This window comes from Herpailurus yagouaroundi, unplaced genomic scaffold (genome assembly GCF_014898765.1).
Source record: "Herpailurus yagouaroundi ecotype Mexico unplaced genomic scaffold, PumYag 100, whole genome shotgun sequence".
Taxonomy (NCBI): Eukaryota; Metazoa; Chordata; class Mammalia; order Carnivora; family Felidae; genus Herpailurus; species Herpailurus yagouaroundi.
In genome coordinates, this window is record NW_024412391.1 from 45,311,901 (window position 1) to 45,333,111 (window position 21,211).

The following is a 21,211-nucleotide window of genomic DNA, read 5'->3' on the forward strand; positions in this document are numbered from 1 at the left end:
TTCTCCCTTGACGCCTTTCTTTTTGCTTGTTCCTGTATAAAGCCTTCCCCTTCTTCAGATATGTCTCTAGTTCCATCTCCTTCAGAGTTCTCAGCCCATATCTTTTTCCCTTCCAGACACAGGTAGTGTTTATTTTTCCCCTTGTGCTTTTTGGGCCAGCAGAAACTCCACCTATGGTTAGGGCAATCTGAGAGCAGGGAGATCTTGAGGTCCTGGGGACAGCCCTGGAGAAGAATCAAGAATCCAGAGTGGAAATGACTACCTGGAATTGCCCAAGAGTTCTTGTTACTCAGAAGGGACCAGATGCTTCTGAGAGAGGACGAGACTCAATGAAACTTTGCAATAGGCTGGCAGTGATGTCTGGTGATCACCTGAGTAGGCTGATTCCAGAAATCCAGATGGGGACAAGGAACATGGTTCTTGGGGATGGGTGACAACACTGAGGATAATTTCCTTGCATGACGACATCTTGGCACTGCATAACCTATTTTAGACAGTCAATGGTGGCACCGAATGGGTAGCTTAGAAGTTTAAGTACCCCACAATCCCATCTGATTTTTCTCTAGTCTCTATGATAATGATGATGATGACGATGATGACGATTTTATTACTTAAGAGTGACCAACTCTCTCAATTTGCCAAGATGGGTTGCAAGGAGAACCTGGGACTTTCGGTTTTCAAATTGAAGGAGGGGCACCTGGGTGGCTTCTCGCTGAGCGTCTGACTCTTGATTTCAGCTCAGGTCATGATCCCAGGGTTGTGGGATTGAGCCCCATGCTGGTCTCCAAGCTGAACGTAGCGCCTCCTTAAGATTTTCTCTCTCTCTCTCCCCCCCTTGACCCTCTCCCCCACTTACATTCTCTCTCTCTAAAATAATAAAATAAAGTAAAAGTTAATTAATTAAAAAAATAAAATAAAATAGAGAGAGTCCCGAGCATGTTGGAATGAATTAGTCACCCTACTACCACTGTTAACTACTGCAACTGTCACCATCATCATTCCTGCAGGTTCTAGTCTTCTCCATCACGTACAATTTAAGTTGTCTCAACTTTAGGCAAAGGTAACTGAAAGCTACTTAAAAAAAAATTTTTTTTTTCTGATCTGTAACATATAATCCAAGAGAAAAAAAACTGTGCCTATCACCCAAACATCTTTCACCCAGAGGTCCGTCCTCGTGAGGCTCCTCCTATATAGAATTCTGGAGTTCCCACTGCCCATAGGGCTTTCATTATGCCCCTGGCTGGGATACCGTTCCGTCTGATGGGGGTCAGAACACGTGTGGTCATGAGGTTGCCCAGTCATGAAAGAATATCCAAATATTTGAATGAGTAGGTTAGGTTTTCTTTTACATTTCTGCAGTTCAGGCCTCTTTACTGGTTGAGCCAACTGGGTGACTCCATCTATGCCACCTGTATTTGCTATAGGCAACTGTTCCATTTGTAAACCACCTTGAGTTCCAGATAATTTAGTTAGCTAACCTGGATTCTCCAACAACAAAACGAGCCAGCAAAACTAGTTTAATTGTGCTAATCCGAGTAGACTTGGTCACAGAAGTACTTGTCCTGAATTCCGGTCTCATATACATTACTGACAGGCCTTATAACTATACAGACCAGTTAATTCTCCCCCACCCCTGGCTCTCTCATCTATAAAATGGAGAAAATATTGCTTCATTTACATCAAATGAGGTGAAAGCATGCTGAGAAATGTAAAATGTTATGCAGATGGAAGTCTTTTACTGAAAATGCTTTCTTTTGGTGACTTTTAAAAAAGAATGTTATATTAACCTTATCCTGGATTTGTGTTCAAAATCTTATGATGCATCAGCACTCGATTTCACATGTGTGGTATAGCTGTTGTTTTTGGCTAATGTCATTATTCCATTCACTGTGCAGTCCTGAAGTTTGAGCCCTGAGACAGCACATGGGGAACGGAGACAATGGAATTCTCTATCCTTGGATTCCATCAAATGCCCTCGACTTCACACAGGGCCCACTTGATGGTAACTCTGAGCTGTATTGCTCCAAAGATTAAACTACCACAAAGTATTAAAAGCCTTGTTCCGGATGGACAGAGGCAACACTACCTAAACACGCCTCAAAATTCAAGCTCGAAAGAAAACGATCCAATTCTATGATTCTTATGTGATGTTTCAGCCTGGGCTATGAGGGCTGGGTGTTGGGTAGGACGTTGGGTGGAGCCTATTTTACTGCTTCAATAGTATTTTTGGCATTGAGAACATCATGGAGGTTCTGAGAGAGAGAGAGAGAAAGAGAGAGAGAGAGAGAGAGAGAGAGAGAGAGAGAGTGTTTGTGGGTGTGTGTGTGTGTGTGTGTGTGTGTAGGGAGGATGGAGGAGCACGTCAGCTTTAGAGTTAGACTACCCTGGGTTTAAAGAGCTCTTTACCTGTGACTTTGAATTAATGATTACTGAATTAATAATACTCATGTTAATAATTAATATAATTATGCTGGCCAAGTTGAGATGAGAATGTGGTCTTTGTGTCAAGGATGCCTGCCTGGGTGGCTCATGATGAGACAAACCTGGGAGGGTGCTTGAGGGAGGATGATTCAAGACAGGAAGAATTAGCTCTGGCCTCATCCTATCAGCTTGACTGTCTTGTAGGAGAATCACCTGGGAAGTAGGTGTGTGGAAGGATGGTTTCTGGAAGGGTCTACTGGCAGATAGAAGAGGAATAGAGGAAAATTGTCACCTAACCTTCAGGCAAAGGGGAGAACACTTCAAAAGGTGTGGCCGGGAGGGGCAGCTGGGTGGCTCAGTCGGATGAGTGTCTGACTTTGGCTCAGATCATGATCTTGCAGCTTGTGAGTTCGAGCCCCACATCGGGCTCCTTGCTGTCAGCCTGTCAGCACAGAGCCCGCTTCAGATCCTCTGTCCCCCTCTGTCTGCCCCTCCCCCGCTTGTGCTCTCCCCTCAAATAAATAAATATTTCAAAAAAAAAATGTGTGGCTGGGAAAAGAGAGTCTTCAAGAGCCAACTGCAGCCGGGCCCAGACTGGGCCTGGTGAGGGATGGGAAGGTGGGTTTCAAGGTGAAGGACAGGAGCTCTGTCGTCTAGCAGCTCCAGGCTGCTCAAGGGCGTTCAGATAAACCTGATTCTAGACTGTGGATAGAATGACCCAGGCTTCCTTCTTCCTTCCTTGCTTTCTCTGCAGATTCCACTCACACCACAGTCATTTCCACGTGCTGGAATCCAGCCCACCTTGAGGTCCATCTCAAAGGACTCCTTCTCCCTGGAGTGACACAGCTCACAGTGCTCTCGCTGCCCTGACTGTTGGGGTGAAGGCAAAATAAAAACAGAGAAAGAAACAATGTGAGGTTTTGGAGAGGGTAGGTTTTAGATGGACAACTTTTATGTTACTAAGTAAGGATATTTTAAAATGCACAACCAAAACTATTGTTATTTAATTTTATAAAAGTTAATATTTTAATTTCAAAGGTAGGAAGAACACGTTTCCAGAATAAACAAAGGCTTTTTAAATACAACAAATTTAACCTTACAAAGAAATCTGTTGCGCTGTCCTTTTTTTTTTTTTTTTTTCTTTGCTTCATTTCACCTTGGATTGCTGAAAAACTCACTATGGGCTTATATTCCCCCTGCAGAGAGTGGGATCTCAACCTGTAACAATCTCAGCCCTGTAACAATTTACTGGTTCTTTTTTGGCCTTTCTCAAGGTCCTCACTATGCTGGCATGCCTTTGGGTATCCTAATCTCCTTGGTAGAACTCTGGCCTTTCTTATTTCTGTATCCTATAAAGCTCTTAGCTTAGAGTCAATCCCCATAAAAGTTTGAATGGATGGATGGATAGGCTACGCTTGAACAAGATAGACTTCTGGGTGGACCGGAACAAATGATAAGGGCTTTCTTAGGTGACCTTTACTGCCCTAGTTCCAAAATGGAACCAGTGCTATGATTGATTGCATTAGGTGTCCTTTTTCTGTAACCTTATAGTGCCCTACAAGGGGCCTAGCCATATGACTTATTTGAGAAAACTGGACATTAGCACACATAATGCAAACAAGGGCTTGAAAAGGATACTTGCTTATTTCCACTTGTGTTCTTGCACTTGGTTATTGCCTTGAAAAGAACATGCTGGAAAACTGCCTGCTGGGAAATGAGGTAAATGAAGAAAGCCAAGTTATCCCAGTCAAAGCCAACCTCTATTAGCCAGCGGAAAGCCAACACTCCGACACCGAAGTAAAAAAATAACACTATTATAGGCAGAGGCAACTGGTCAAACTGCAGCTAACAAGAGGCTCATGAGATTTCAACTGAGATCAGCTTTGTTAAAATCTGAAGTGAGCAGAAAGAAGACTGAACCAGAAGAGGGGATAGAAAGAAAAGGAAATCTGCAGAGAGGGGAGGGGGCAAAGACCACCTCTGCCCACTCAGCAGTTATCCCTGGGCCTGGACTCAGCGGCGGCCCTCGAGTTCCTGGGGACCAGCTGAGAGGGGTGTGGCACCTCTTGAACAGGATCAAGTTCCCAGGAGATGCCCCTCTGTTCCCTGGGACTCCTGGCCCTATAGTCCCAACCTCCAGCAAATGATTTTGCTGGTCTGATACACAGGTAAGTACCCACCTAATTCTGAGTTTGTTAATTAAACACATATAAAATGCATCTAAATATTTTCAAAACAATGTGCCATAAAAAATACCAAAGTTTTGATATTTAAAACTAAGCCAGACTAGACAGGCATCCCGCCTCTTGATGCCTCTGCTGCATTATGTTTCATCTTCTCAAATTTCTCAGCCAGCAAGCAGGGGCGGGGCAGGCTTATAAAGTTTGCAAATATATAATCAGCCAGTACTCTCAGCTTTTCTGAATTCACTACTATGGAAAATGCTTTGCCCAGCTCTGGCTACAAACTTCCCTGCCATCTTGGTGAGATTTACTGCCTTTTAACACGAGCCTCTGGTACCTCTTGTCAAGCCATAGGTCAGGTGCAAATGAACCATTTTCTTCTGGCTTTTCTTAAGTTTTCAAAATTCAGCCCTCCTCGTAAGATACAGAATTCTGCTTTGAAAGGGCTTGAGAAGAGAATAAGTAGAACGAATGTCGGCCGTTCACCAGACACCATTTGGCACCCATGGTCAAAGTGGTCTGTGGAAGATGGGATTTGATGTAGCTGTCTTCTAGAAAATGTGTGATTGTACTTCTTGGCTACACCTACATGTGTACCTACAGAAATCACCTTGCTACTTTCTCTGAAAGTAGTTTCCCTGGTATAGACATAAAATACCTTATCTTTTTCTGTCCTGGGCAATTTGTTAAAGGCTAGGCAGTCTTTGGTTTTGAAGAGACTGTAGGCAGTGGTGGATATGTGGAATGGAAGGTAAGTGGTTCTTCACCCCGGCTAGACAGGAGAAGCATCTGCGAAGCTGTAAAATGACCCATGACGGTTACCTGTATGTGTCAACTTAGCTGTGCCACAGTGCCCAGGTATTTGATTGAACATCATTCTGGGTGTTTCTGTGAAGGGGTTTCTGGATGAATTTGACACTTAATTTGATCAAAGTGGACGCTTCCCATAATGTGGGTGGGCCTCATCCAATCAGGTGATGGCCTGAATCAAACAGAGGACTGAACTCTCCCAAGCAAGAGGGAATTCTGTCGGCAGGCACCGTTTGGACTTCCAGTGCAGCACTGGCTTTCTGGGTTTCCGGCCTGACCACTTACCCTGCAGATACTGGATTTGCCAGCCTCCATAATCACATGAAACGGTTCCTTAAAATAAATCTCTGTCTTTATGTACATGCATCCTACTGGTGGAGAATGCATCCATTCTGTGGAGAATGCTGACTAATAACAACAGTCGTGTCTGGACCCTTGCCCCTGTCATTAGGATGCAGTTGTCCCTTTGGTGGGCCAGAGGACTGTTATTTCTATAAGATCTCTGGTGACACACATGTGACCAGTGTTGAGGACTACTGCCAGAGTCACTGTCTTCTCCTTGCACATAAAATAGGTCCTGGTCCATGGGGCACCTGGGTGGCTTCGTGGGTTAAGCATCTGACTTCTGTTGAGGTCACGAACTCACGGTTCATGGGTTCAACCCCGTGTTGGGCTCTGTGCTGACAGCTCAGATCCTGGAGCCTGCTTGGGATTCTGTGTCTCCCTCTCTCTCTGCCCCTCCCCCGCTTGCGCTCTTTCTCTCTTAAAAATAAATAAACATTAAAAAAATATATAACATAGGTCCTAGTCCAGTGATATCACTGTCATTTGAGTCTTGATTCTGCCGCTAACTGGCTGAAAAACCTTAGGCACATAATTCTGAAACTTTCTGAGGCTCAGCGTTCTCATCTCTGGGGGACCTCAGATTGCCGTGATGATGACGACGAGGTGTCCCATGCAATGAGTGTGGAAAGGTAGGTGAGCGTGAATGTGCGCGTGCCATACCCCTGTTACTTCTGCAATCTGCGTGTGTAAAAAACTCAGGGCTCTGTGAGTGGTCGGGGAGGGGTTTCTTCACCCTCCGGCACTCACCTTCGGCCTCTCCTCTCAGGTGGGCAGCTCAGTATCTGCCGTCAGCCTCCTGTGGCTGAGAGCCTGGGGTCTGCCCCGGTTTCAGCACAGCAGGGGCCAAGTCAGGATGGGCGGGGGGGACCCTGGCTAGTCAAGATTCAGCACTTGTAGTTGATTTCGGTGGGGGGGGGGGGGGGCGCGGGGGGCCGGCGCTCTGCACAGCAGGACTATCCGGGGCTTTAGGTGAAGCCATAGGTCACTTTGCAAGTGTTGGTGAAACAAATTGAAACATTGTGGTCCAGTCGAGGAGCCACACATCTGAGCGATTTTCATGGTTAGCCCTCGCCTGGGGCGAGAAGCTTCAGCTCATGCGTGGGTGAAAGCGATCCCGCTCCGGCCCAGGGGGCAGCCTGCTGCGGGTGGCTTGTTCCTTTCAGGCGGCCACGCTCCCGTCCAGGTATCGGGAGGCCCGGCTGGGAAGCACGCTCCTTGGTGCAACTTCATACCAGGACATTCGAGAGGGTTATGGGAAACCATTTTTCCCTTACTCTGTCATCTGGAATGACACGGATTCAGGGCGTGTAAAAAGCGTGTCCTTTAATTTATGGCGACATAAACAAACCTGAGCAGCCTGGACTGAAAATCAGAGATGAAGGTGATAGGAGAGAAGCGTCGGCGTGGATAATGCTGTTAACATCCTTTTACCTCCTGTGACGGGGCTCCGGGAGGGATGGCTTCGGCACGCAGGGTCTTTGCAACATGTTCTGCTCACATTAAAACTGTAGAAATAGCAGTCTTTGTTTACTTCCTGCATTGGAAGAGGGTGTTTTTAAGAGCCGAAGGAAAGCGCTTCACTGGCAAGGATTGGAGAATAAGAAGTCAGTCTACATTCAGAAAAGTGTATATAGCAGGTATGCGAGTTTTTGCCTTATCCAGGAAAATACAGTATTCAGTGGCTACCAATGGAAACCCCTTAGCAAGATCATGAAATTCTTGATGGTTTCAGATGTAATCTATTCATTTCAGCATATACTTATAGGCCAACTCGGTAAGGTTCTGTGCTAAACTCTGAACAGGAAAAAAGATGTGTTCGTCAACTGCCAACCCTAAAGGGACTTAATATTAAAATGCAGTGATTAACACAGTATGCAAGTTCCAGGTTTTACTAGTCGAGTAATTATATGCAAACCACTTTAAAACTCAGTTTCCTCATCTGTAAAATGGGACAGTGGTGATGATGTTGATGATGATGTAATAAACACATATTGAGCATTTACTGTGTGCCAGGCTCACAAGAAGCTCAGTTGTAAGAGCATGTATTTGTCATTCAATCCTCATAATAACCTGAAAAAATAGGCTACTGTTATCTCTATTTTTACTTCCTTCATAGGGTATAGCTAGGATTAAATGAGCTAATGTATATAGAGCACTTAAGACAATGCTTGACATTTGCAAACCTCAGTAAATGTTAGTAATAATAATAAATATTACATTATAATTGGTTGCCAGAAGCCAGTCCCCTAGTAATTGTAATATTTTCTCTAAGAGAAATATAAGAGAGGTATAAGAAAAATGCTATGAGGGTTCCAAATGGAAAGACAGTACGTCTAGCATGGGTAGAGACTCCATGAGAGAGGTGGTCTGGGAACTGCGCCTTCCAGAAAAGATGTGATCATGACAGACAGGGTGGCTGCAAAGGCATGTAGGCAGGGACACCAGCATGGACGTGACCCACACAGTGACCAGGAAGTAAGCCAGTGTGGGGCAAGTCTGGGGCGACTGTGACTAAGCCAGTTGGCCGAGGGCAGAGGAAATCTATAGGTTAAGATTGAAAACGTGTGTTGTATTGTGGAGCGCCCCCAAGCATTCCAGTTTCCACTGGATCTGGTAGGCGGGGAAGCCACTGAAGGACTGTAAGTGGTGAACGCCATGGTCAAAGCTGTTTGCCTCTTGAACACAGTGGCGCTCCAGGAGTTTCCCAGGGAACACATAAAATGTTGGCAAAGCCATCAGTCCTGGGATTCAAAATGCACTCAGAGCCAGACCATAGTCCAAAGTGGATGCGAGTTTGGCTTTAAGGGTAGGATTAGATCAGACCTGAAGACTCACAGGGGCCAGATTTAGCGGGTCTGGTCCTGGCGTCAGGGGCAGTGCCAATAGTTTATCTGTTTTGAAAATGATCCTGCCCATCTTGCTTTCGCCTTTTGCCCTTCTGATAGAGACAGTTAAAAGGAGCAGCACGTAGCACACACCTGAGACCGAGCCGTGTTGGGTGAAATCTGTGTAAAACTTGCCACTAAATATTGCAGCGTTTCTTCCCCACTCCCTGTTCCTTCTAAGTGGGACAAAGAGTGATTTAAGGACAATCAGTTCCTTGTGTATTTCTTATGTGATTTCAACACGCAGGCACGGAGCTATAAAGCTGCGTCCCATGAACCCTGTCCTTTAAGAGCTTAGAGTCTCCTGGAAAACCTAAGATGGGAGCATAAATAGCTGTGAGATAAAGTGAAAAGGAGGTAAGAGCATTTGGGAGCGTGCAGGCAGCGTGCTTGGGTGGTGGTGGTGGGGGGGTGCAGGTGATGATGACTTTTCTTGGAGAAAGGCAACGTATATTATAACCCACCCCCCTGATTTTGTCCTTTATAATTTAGCACACCATCTACTGTGAGCTGTTTGGTATAGTGTCTTGAAGTTAGACCTTGGTTTGAATCTTGGCTCTGCCTTTTACTAGTAGGACTCCCCTGGTAAATTTTTTGAGCTTCTTTTTCTGCAAAATAGTGATGATATTGGGGTATAATAAGGCAACGTATTAGTTAGGATATGTAGATACTTTTGTCCGCAAGTAGCAGAAAACCCAACCCAAACTGACCAAATGGGGAACTCCTTAGCTTGTAACAGAGGCACTTTAGAGTAGACTAGCTTCCAAGTGGAGCCATCTCGTCAAGGGGCATCTCTCTTCTGGTTTCTAGCCTGCTGTTCACAGTGTCAACTCTCCTCGGACCTGTTCCACTTCCGCTGTAGCATGGATGTCAATGTCCACATGACTTTATCCATATTCACTTCAGTTGAGCTAACTTAGGCCAGCGCCTGCTCCTTAACCAGGGGCAATCATCACAGGTGCCTGTGTGAATTGCTGGAAAGTTGTGAGACCTTATGTAAGTTCCTTAGTCTTTCTGTGCCTGAGTTCCCGCCTCTATTGAATGAACTAGATGATAGTACTTACCTCATAGGGGTGGTGTTAGAATTTAATGAATGATGGTTACCTTAGATCAGTGTTTTGCTTTGTTTTCCTAGACCATCTGCAGCAACCTATTGGTAAGTCATGAAATAAATTTAGTGGATTGTGGCTATCTTGAAGCCACAGAGAAAAGAAACAAAATAGGACAGTAGTGAATAGAGAATCTCAGAGCGTGTAGCATATGATAAACATGAACAGTGTTTCATGAAACCTTTTTTAAGGTTTTATATGTATTTGTGCATGTACTTGGTTAAGACAGAAAACTTATTAGTGAACTTGATACATGGAAAAAAAAAAGTTGAGGAACGTCAGCTTGACTAATCAGGGCGAATTGCTTTAACCAGGACATTGAGAGAGAGGAGAAACTGATGTTGGGGAGAAAGACAAATCACTAACCCTTCCACAGGGTTTACCAAGTGCCAGGCACTGATTTAAGAACTTTGCATATATGAACACATGAGACATTTGCATCAACTGTATAAGTTAGGCTCCTTTATTAAACCCATTTTCCAGATGAACATTGAATGCTGATTCTTAGTGTAGTGTAGTAAAAATGTGGGCTGTAGGTTCAAATCCATGCAACCCAGTTCTAGAGCCCAATTTTTACATTATATTGAGAATCAGCATTCAATGTTCACTCCCTAGATTATCAGTGCTCAGCACAGGGCCAGACACGGAGAATAAGCACTCCAGAAACGTAGTTATCATTAGGAATATTTTTTTGAAAAGACCAATTTGCAGTCAGGAAACGCCCTTCTTTGGTTTCTCTCCAGCCTGAGGATGTGTAGACAAATCCACGGGAGGGTAGGAAGCCTTGACCTTCTGTCCAAGTCGCATGCTTAATAAAGAGGACACCATGGTGTCCTCAAAAGACCTTTTAGGACACAGCCAAGTTTTTCAAAGGCTGTTCATATCTATGGGGTGGTCAGGAACAAAGGTAATTTGTTTTAAAATGGGCCACCTCTGTCCCCCTGAGCTGTGTTAGCGAATGGTTTCAATGGTGCATCCAGAAACACATAGTACTAGCCCCTGGGGCATGATGAGGTAGGTGCTGGTAGATGAGCGTCAGCTTGATTCTTGTGTTTAGAAGATATTCTGATCTCTTCCTGGGGTGTTTTGAAGGGAACCTGGGAGACTAAACTGAGGGACCCGTGTGTGCCCTGGTGTAGGCAGGAGCAACAAAGAAATATCCTGGAAGATTCTGACCTTATTTTATACAGGGCGTCTAATCTAATACAGCGGAGGAAGAATTTTTGCAAAGAGTCCCAAGAGGGCTAATAAAATGGCTTTGAATTTCATTACGTTTGAGAGGGAGGCACTAATTCAATTAGCCACAAAATGAGAATTTTCCTACCCCTTCTGTTTGGAGCAGCTCCGAAGCTAGGCTGCACCCAAGGAAGTGCTAGGACTGCCTTTGGATATAGTCTTCCTTGTGAGGAAAGGCGATTCTTGTCAAATTTTAGGCCAGCTTCTGAACCTTTATGCTTCTGCTCTGTGCAGTTTTTGGGAGCTAGGAGAGCATAGTGAAGAACACAGATCTTGCATTCAAATCTCAGCTCTGCCATTTATGGGTGTGAGCCGTGAGCAAGCTACTTAACTTTTCCAAGCCTCAGTCCCCTCACCTGTGAAGTGAGGTTGGTGAAAGTATGCATCATTGGCACAGGACATAATATGAGTATTAACTTAGTTAATAGATGTTAAAGCATTCAGAAGAGTGCCTGAAGAGATTTCTGCTCTTCTGGTCTTAGAGTCAGTAGACAAGCAAGTGCAGAAGGGAATCATCACACAAGCAGTCAGTGCCTGACATGGTAAAAGGCCCAAGGAAGGAGCAACTGTCTCTGGAATATGTGGGGAAGGAAGGAGGTGAACTTGGATCTTGAACAATTCACAGGAGACCGCAGAGACGGGAGTCAGGCATAGCATGTCTGAAAAACGTGTCTTGCGCGCCCATAGTGTCTCCGGGGATTGTTGGGCATTTACTAGGGGGTGAGGCCAAGCATTTATGGGGTGGGCTGGTGAGGTAGGAGGCTGGAAGGTCCCTGGGGGCAGGCAATGAACAGGACTGTTCATTTTGGCAAGACAAGATCGTTCCATTAAATTAGGAGTTCTGTGAGCTTTACGGAACGCAATAATTCTTGTCTAGGTTTTTTTTCTTGGATAGAGGATTTCAAATACTTTTGGAGAAAGCTCATTCCATAGCTGAATAGTCATGTCTTGGGGTTGACATTGGATCTTTCACTGGTGACTGCTCTGGTGATCCTCCCTCCACCCCCCCGCCCTCCCCCTGCCAACAGGAATTTGCCATTCTGGTTAAAAGGATTCTGTAAGAATCAGAAAGAAAATGTCTGCAGTTTGTTCTTCCTAAACCTGCTAAATTGTTAAAATCACGGTTACAATTTGATATGTCCATGGAATATGTGGTTTTTGACTTTGGCAGAATGTGCCATTCTGCTCTTGAAATTATTCTCAGAAGTTTTTTTTTTTTTTAATTTGTCAGTTTCAGAACCCTATTTACTGCATAATTCCTACTTGTAAATGGGTGATGTTTTAAAAATTCATTTTTAAGTCCGTTGTTTGGACCACAGATTGCATAGTTCCATAGAAATGACCATGTCATTTGTTAGGTCTTTAGGCAAGTTTATCAGACTTAGTTGACACAAAATGTAGCTGAACAGTAGCTAACATTTATTAAGCCAACAATACAATTACACTAATAAGAATTTTTGTTATGAAAAGATAAGAAGACACTAATGGTGAATAGAAATTTTAAATTACTGTTCTATTTAAATTTTTTATTTTTAACGTTTATTTTTGAGACAGAGAGAGACACACTATGAACGGGGGAGGGTCGGAGAGAGAGAGGGAGACACAGAATCTGAAACAGTCTCCAGGCTCTGAGCTGTCAGCACAGAGCCCGACGTGGGGCTCGAACTCACAGACCGCGAGATCATGACCTGAGCCGAAGTCGGACGCCCAACCGACTGAGCCACCCAGCTGCCCCAAATTACTGTTATATTTAAATATAGATCAGCTTTCCTAGATTGCTACTCTTTCACATCCTTGATAGTTTATAGGGTGCTTTTGGATACATTATCCAATTAAAGCCTGAAAACCAGCCCGTGTGGGGAGTGCAGAGAAGGAATCTACAGTTCAGAGAGGCACACTGGCTTGTCCAAGAACATACAACTTTCGTCAACACTCTTTAAAAAAAAAAAAATAAAGGTACATTATAAATGGATGATGAAGTAAGGTTAGCTTCACAATGTCAATTGTATAGAAATCTTGCTACATTTTGATTAGAAATTTTAGAGGAGATGTTGGCTATAAGATGACAAGATCCTGCAACTGTTTAATCTATTAAGTATTTATTGAACTCCTACTAATCAGTCCTGTTTTTAGGGGGGGTGGGCAGGGGGAGGGTAGAGAATCAAATATTTAAGGCTTGGCTTCTGGTCTTTTTTAGTTATTGTGGTACAAATTGTAGGGTAGAAGGTCCCTTACCCAATGCAGGTGGGGCTGGGGGTCTGTTGGTTAATCTAAAATTGTGGTTTAAGGTAATAATGGGAACAACAACAAAAAACCACACGTTTTCAATAGCAAATATCACCATGTCTTTCTAAATACACCAATTTACCCCAAATAAGTCAACACCTTGTAGAAAAAGCAAATTGTTTCTGTAGTAGAATGAATATGTCTTGCTATATTCTAGGGCATAGGAGAAAAACATGAGAAAATGGTAGACTGAGGTTATGTGACAATGTAACAGTAATCTGCTCATATGGAGCACCTTCCTCAGGCTGTGATGGCAACTTTTCTAGGATTCATTACTCTGTGATTTTTAATTTGCATGAATACTCCTTAAAACCAGAGACCTGCCTTATTTTTTGTGTGGATGTTCCATGGCAGCTAATTCTGTACTGAGTACCTAGTGCTGGATAAATGTTTGACGAATAAATGAAAGGATAATTTAACACAATATTAGCAATGTTAGTAGAATAATAACGTGAATCGGAGTCTCAAGCAGTCAGTTATTCTTTCCTGTTTAACTGTCTCCCAGAGACAGCCTTAGGCCTTGGGAGTTGAATCTGCCTCGGCTGAATTTTCAAATGACATGGCCAGCTTTCTTAAAAATGTACTTCCATTCCATTCCATTCCACACTTTGTTATGATTCTTGGCTGTCTTCCTGGACCTTGTGACAAATCCTCGCGGAGAAAATGCCTTCTACACCGGGACATGTGCCAAGAAGAGAGGTAAAATTCTACCCACCACCATTTTTTTTTTTTTTTTTTTTAACTTTGAGGATTCAAAAAGGGCGGTAGGACATTTTCGCCTTACCTTCAGATTTTTCCTGGAGTTTATTTTTGCCTTCTGTGATGCATTTAAGCTCTATTGTTCCCAGTGTATTTATTTGTAAAATGGATTTAATTCTGTTCTTGTAAAGCCTTTAGAAGGGTCCGTCAGGGGCAGGCAGGGGTACACAATGCTTAAGAATGATGTTAAGGTTTTAAAAGAGATTTATTTGACCCTGAGGCCAAATGGCACAGCCTGCAAATGTGATAAATCTAGCAAATAAATAAACAAATAAATAAATAAACATAAATGCCTTTGAGGAGGCAACAGGCCAATAGGCAGCTTCGCAGTTGGCATTTGCTTTTACAAGAGCACTTGTTAATCCCACATGCTCAGGACAGTTATAAAGGTTTCATTTCCTCCCCAGACCTTACTTCCCCCGCGGGTGTATGGAGTGGAACACTTTATTTGAGACCAGAGTCGTGAATGTACTCCCTGCAAGGTGATGACTTCATGTATATTGATATTGCCAGTAGGGGTTTATTTTCTTTCTTGCGAGGCTGTGATCGTTTGAAGTGAGGAACCACGACCAACACAGCTCTTTGCACAGAGTTTATACATAGAATGTGTTCGAGAAACACTTGTTAAGTGAATGAATGAAAAAGGTCCTATTTACAGCTGTACCTCCAGCACCAAGCACCGTGCCAGCACCTGGGAGGTGCTCAAGAAATACTTGTCAAATGAATGAGTTGTGCCAATCATGGTTCCAGCAGGTGTTTCTATCTTCAGTACTCTTGCAGATCAGAAGCAAGGCAATATTGGAGTTTTTCCGTTGCTGGAAAGGCACATTGTCATTATCTGAAAAAGTCAGCCTCAGAACTTATCTCAGTGTCATGTGGTGCTGGATTGTAGAAGAGGGAGGAGAGAAAGACTAGAGAATGAGAGGAGAGAGAATCAGAAGCACAAATGCCAAACATATCTGTCTGTCTGTCTACCATTCATCTATGTATCGTCTACTGATGCAGATATACACACGTATATGAAACTAGCTGTTGAAATTTATTAATCAACGTGGAAAACTAACATCCGCATTTATTTCCGTCTCCATCTATTTATATATAAATGTAGTTTGTGCCTTTCTCCTGAGTGAGAGACCTGAGTTCCACTGCTGTGGGACATTTCTGCCTGTATGCCCACTGACAGCCTAAACTCTGTCGTGTGTCCTTGAGGACCGAGCGGTTGGGCCATCACAGAAGTCAGCTGTACCCATCTCAGGATCCACTTTAGATAAGGTCTCTATCTCAATGATCCCCTCCCACTGTTTTACATGGAAATTTTCTAGGGGGTCCATCACTGATGTGCTGCAGGTATCTGTGTAAAGTCTACTCCTACCACCCTTTGTGCTGCTCAAAAACCTTCAGTGGCTCCTCATTATTTATAGGTTGAAATTCAAATGCCTTAGTCTTGTTTTTAAAGAACTTTATAACCTTTCCTTGGCACTCTCTCCTAAGACTCTTAAGACTCTATTTATATTCCGCTTTTCTAGCTGGGCTTGTACTTTTTCTAGAGAAACGGCTGTTCATTTCCATTTCCCCTCAGTGACCCTCAGTGAGCACCCTGCTATATGCAAAGCCCTAGATAACATTTTGTTTGTTTCTTCACCTGTTCGCTGGACACAGGAATGCCAGCTCTCCCTCCTCCCAGCTAAGTCAAATCCTGACATCCTTTAAGGCCTATCTCAAGTCCTTCTTTCGCCAGGTAGCCTGCTTTGACAATCCTAGCCATAGTCCTCTTTCCCCTATTTGGGCTGGTCACTTACTATTGTGTGTTGATATATCTTTTAATGTCCCCCTAATTGCATTGTAATTGCGTTGTCTGCTCCCATGAGGGAAGAGTTCCATCACAGCCTGTCTCTCTCTCTCTCTCTCTTTCTCTCTCTCTCTCTCTCTCTCTCTCTCTCTCTCTCTGTGTGTGTGTGTGTGTGTGTGTGTGTGTGTGTGTATTGCTTGCTAAAGGCACTCCTTAACTGGGGGCTGATTGTGTAACTACTTTTCAACATTTTGAACCTTTTATTATTTTCTAAATTTGTACCACTTTAACAAAAGTGCCTTTGAGGCAAACATAATTTATTATACAAAAATTTCAAATCTCAGTGTTAATACACACATAGATTTGTTTATTTAATTGTTTATTTATACACATCATTTTAAACATGGACACTTAAAACACGAGTTTGTCCTTTCAACTCTCCTTAACCAACATTTTCTTTTCTGGAATGTTGGTAAAAAAGTAAACTTATCACACTCATTTCTACTTTGTGAGCTCGAAAGGATTGGAGAAAGGTCTGCCTCAGGCTCAATCTTTCCCTCGTTCCTGGTGGAATAGTTGAAGGGTCATAAGGAAAGATTGTATTGCTGAGAAGTCCGGTAAAATCTCCACCATTGACTAACTATTGACTAACCATGTTACTTTGGGTGAGACACCCATGTCTTATATTTCAGTGTCCTCATCTATAGAAAGGGGGAAGAGGGGTGCCTGGGTGGCTCAGTTGGTTAAGCGTCCGGTTCTTAATTATGGCTCAGGTCATGATCTCATGGTTCACGGGATCGAGCCCTATGTTGGGCTCTGCGCTGACAGCACAGAGCCTGCTTGGGATTCTTTCTCTCCCTCTCTCTCTGCCCCTCCCCTGTTCTCTCTCTCTCTCTCTCTCTCTGTATATGTCTATATCTATATCTATATCTATATCTATCTATATCTATCTATACCTATCTATACCTATCTATCTATCTATATATCTATATCTATATATAAATCTCAAAATAAAGAAATAAACTTAAAAAAAGGGTGGTGATACCGGCTGAGGTCATGAGGTCATGTAATGTGCAGGAAAATGTTCTGAGAACTATAAAGGTCTATCTAAATGTTAGGTCTTATCATTGTCATCATCATATTACCAGCATCCCAATCACTTTATCACCCCTGCCACCATGTGCCCTCAACTCAGGCATCAAGATGAGAAATGCTTATCAGAGCTGATGACTTCTTATAGGAGGCATCAATCTGCCATTTTCCAAATGTGAGTGATTTGTAGCTCATACCTTCTTTTGTACATTACAACTTCTGAGGACACTGAGTGGCGTAGACCATTTGCCTCTCTTGCAGCACCAGGGTCCCTTCTGGTTTTTGTGACTCCCGCTCTCACTGCTGCAGTGGGTCTTTTGGATTATAAAATGTCTCTGGGGAATAGACTGGGAGTTTTAGTTTAACACTGTGAGCAGGTGGTCTTGCATATCGTTATTTTTTTGAACCTAGAAAAACATCAGCTGTAAAACACACCATTATTTCTGAAATCCCCAGGAAAGGAAAAGCTAACAATTTTCAAGTATGCCACACCATTGATTACAGATACATTCCTATTTCAGAGTTGTTGAAATGTGAAAAATGAGTGTCTGGGAATTAGTCACATACAGTGGGGTGATGGCCGGAAGAGTTTGCTTTGAGTCTTCTAAGCCCCAGCCATGGTGGGTCCTGGGATCTCCGTGCCCCCTCCCCCTGCCCCAGCCTCCTTTGTACACATATGCTGCTGAGCATTCCTAGGCTGAGTGGCCACTGGCTGACGTCCTGCTTCTCCCAGGCTTTTCGTTCTGTGTCCTATAAGGGCAGTGGGAGGAGGAGTTGGTATGGGCAGAGGGTGACGACAGGCGATGCCACCCCCTTTGTCCCCACTTCGTCTCCTTGTTGCTATGTTAAAATTTTTTTTAAACATTTATGTATTATTGAGAGACACAGCATGAGCATGGGAGGGGCAGAGAGAAGGGGAGACACCGAATCCGAAGCAGGCTCCAGGCTCTGAGCTGTCAGCACAGAGTCCTATGTGGAGCCCGAACTCACGGACTGTGAGATCATGACCTGAGCTGAAGTCAGATGCCTAACCACCTGAGCCACCCTGGCACCCCCCCCCACCCCCCTCCCCCCCCACCCCCGCCACCCTGTTGCTATGTTAAGTCAGACTGGTAAGAAACTGCCCCAGAGGCAGAGCCTTCCAGGTCGGAGGAAGCACATTCCTGGGCTTATATGTTCTCTTATCCAGAGGCACTGGAAGATCAAGTGCCCACTTGAGGCTTTTCCCAGCCCTGAGTAGCTCCTATTTGGTCAGGGTTCATCTTGTGACAGGGACCTGCCAAAGTGACAGTAACCTGATACACTCGGCCTGGGCTAAGAGCAAAGTGGTTTTCTTTTTTTCTCAGAGATAGAAGCGAGGGCTGGAGGTAAGCAGAAGGTTCAAAGCTATTTGCAGCAAAAGGCCCGATCCCTGCCCTTGCATGCGCGGGGTGGGGGCAGGGGCGGTCACCCGTGTTCTCAGGTGTCACTGCCAGCGGCAGATATTTCAGCACCTCTTTTCCTTCAAACGTCTTGGGTTTCAGAGAGGGAGGTAACCGGACCCTTCACATTTGTTACAGTAATGCTGTTTCAGGCCCTGTTCCTTGACCTTACAAGTCACCTGCTCCTCTTGAGATATAGTCACCCTGTGGGGTGAGACGTCTACTATCCAGATTTTGCTGACGATACTGGGAGTAATGTGCAGCTCTAACTCAGGTTTATCATTTAGTGTGGCTCTTTGGGTAGCTTTTGGTAGCAAAGTGTGTTATTCTACAGTGGCTGTGGAAAGGGTTTAACTGCTTTCATTTGCATAATGAGTTAGAAGGTTCTGTGGATGTGGCCTCTGACCCCTGAAAGGTTGTTTAATCTCTCCATAGACTTTCCGTCTGCAGTACGAGTCTGTTCTCTAAGCATTGAAGAGGAGAGGCTTTTCAGTGGCTTCCCAGCCCTACCTCAGGAAGCCCAAACTCCTTAGTATAACATTCGTAGCCGAACCGGTCAGGACTCTTGGCTCAAACTAGCTCAAGGGAGATCAGTTAATGGCTCACGTGACTGAGGAGTCTAAGGATGGATCTAGAGCCTCAGACAGAGGTGGGTGCAGGGGCTCAATCAATGTCTTCTGGGCCCTGTCTCTCTCTGTCACCTCCTGGCTTCAGGTCCCTCATTGTCATGGCTTCACTCTACAGGCACAGTCTGTTCAGAAAGTGGGGAAGATGGCCGCCACATGCAAACTGATAATCTTTCAACATAGGAAGAAAGAAGCACTTCTTTTTTCTGTTATCGTGTGAAGCCAGGGAAGCCCTGATTGACCCTACTAGGATCTTGTGTCCAGCCCTAGACCAGTCATTCATGCCGGCTCTGATTAGGTCCTCCCGAGACATGTGCCCACCCCACGACTGTGGATGCCTGGTCTCAGTGATGACAGACCCACTGGGACCACACGTAGTGAAGGAGGAGCAGCTGTCTAAAGGCAATATGGGTGGCGGGTGTACAAAAACACCCCCTGTCTTCTGTAAAGGTCCTGTATGGTTTGGCCCCTTCTGTCTGTCAAGCTCCTCTCAAGAGTCCCGAATGGCCTCTTACCTACCGATCAGATTAGACTATTTTCTCTGGTGAAGATCTGACTTCAGCTTACCACCTTATTTTCTTTACCCCCAGTGTCCCCTGGAATTTCTTCTTCCCCTTCTACACTTGTCAAAATTCTTCTCAGCCTTCAAGGCTTAATTAAAATGTTACTTCCTTCAAAACTTTTCCCTGTATTTCTGGTCTTTCCACATGGCAGTCAAAGGATTTGGCTGGCAGCACATTTGTGAAGTTTGTCTGTTCTTCCCTCTATTTGCACCTGCTTACGTGTCTGCCCCAGAAATGCAAAGATCAAACTAGTCATTTAGTATTGTTCCAGTGTCACGTGGGAGATAGGCAATAAAAATGTGTTGGATGGATAAAAGTTCTCTCAAGATCTTTTTTGAGAGGATCTCATGTGTCGGATCTACCCAAATACATATGCGCATACATTGTCAGAGGTTGAGTTCACGTATGTACTATCTGCTTACTGATAAACACAGAGCACTTTTGTATATTCCCAGCAGCACTCCGGGAATGACATTGATATTTTAGTTACAAGTATACCGTCTCATCTGGCAACTTTTCCATCTCGGGATTAGGGAGCAGAACAAACTGGGAGTGGGGTCATGGAAGAAATTCTGTTAGGCCAAAAAAAACCCCCAACCTGGGCGGGTTGTGGGATTGAATCACATCACCTCTGGGAAAAGAACAAAAGCTAGGGGAGGTAGCTGAGCGTAATGGGTAAGAATGCGCCTCCAGGTTTGAGGCCAGTTCCCACTGCTTGTTAGCTGTGTAACCTTGGGCAAGTTAGCAAATATCTCTGAGCCTCAGTTTCTATGTAAAATAGAGACCATAGAGCTTTTATGTGGCAGGATGATTGTGAAAACAAAACAAGATAATGCATGCAGAGTACCTAACATAATACCTGGCTACTGGTAGGTGCTGCCCCTGCCCCATCCATTTTCTCTCTCTCTCTCTTTCTCTCTCTCTCTCTCTCTCTCTCACACACACACACACACAGAGGTGGTGGTACAAATAATTGCATGATTTTTCTTCAGTGTGACCAGCCACACTGGGGAGGTCCATACTGGGAATGCATTAAAGAATGCTCTCTCTCTGTTCTGACTGTGGTTATCTGGCTACTATTGTTGCGATGTAATGACCAGAATGATGACCGCAGTGAGAGGTGGGAATATGTGGATGGCCGGGAGCCAGTTGCCTCTGTTGAGAACTGCAGTGCTGGCGTCGACAGCAGCAGTGGATGACTGGATGATGGGTTTTTATTTCCACTGCGTCTGAAATGTGCAATTAGCCTAGAGAGCGAGGAGAGCAGAAACCCCCTTTGTCCAGATGACACCTGGTGTGTGGACGAGCCCCCCCGCCCCCGTCTCTGGCTAAAGGATCTGCATGTTCAGGGAAGGAGACTAAGCCATTTTGTGGATTAACTCTGTGTTTATTTGTAATAAACTATTGTAGGCGCTACAGGAAAGGAACCCCTGAAAGTGGTCCACTGCTAGAATGATGACGACTCCTGGAACTTTCTCTGATTCTTATTCTCCCTCCTACCTTGCTCATCATCTTATGTATTCAAATCCTTCTTGTATTTATATAGAACAGCTACGATGCTTCACCCTGACCATTGCACATCACATCAGAGAGGAAGGCACATGTGTGATTCATTTTCTTAAGACTCAAGTCTAAGGATTTACCTAAGGACCCAGGAATGTCATGAGGTAAGTTTTGGAAGTGTCT

At 44.3% G+C, this 21,211-nt stretch overlaps 1 long non-coding RNA gene across 1 annotated transcript in view; it reads left to right on the forward strand.

Moving 5' to 3' along the window:
• The first annotated feature begins 21,079 nt into the window (after nucleotides 1–21,079).
• Nucleotides 21,080–21,211, forward strand: part of LOC121028598 (uncharacterized) — a 71,070-nt gene continuing 70,938 nt past the window's right edge. Inside the window, exon 1 of the long non-coding RNA XR_005789335.1 lies at nucleotides 21,080–21,192. This is a non-coding gene — a long non-coding RNA (uncharacterized LOC121028598). The remainder of the gene's footprint in view (nucleotides 21,193–21,211) is intronic.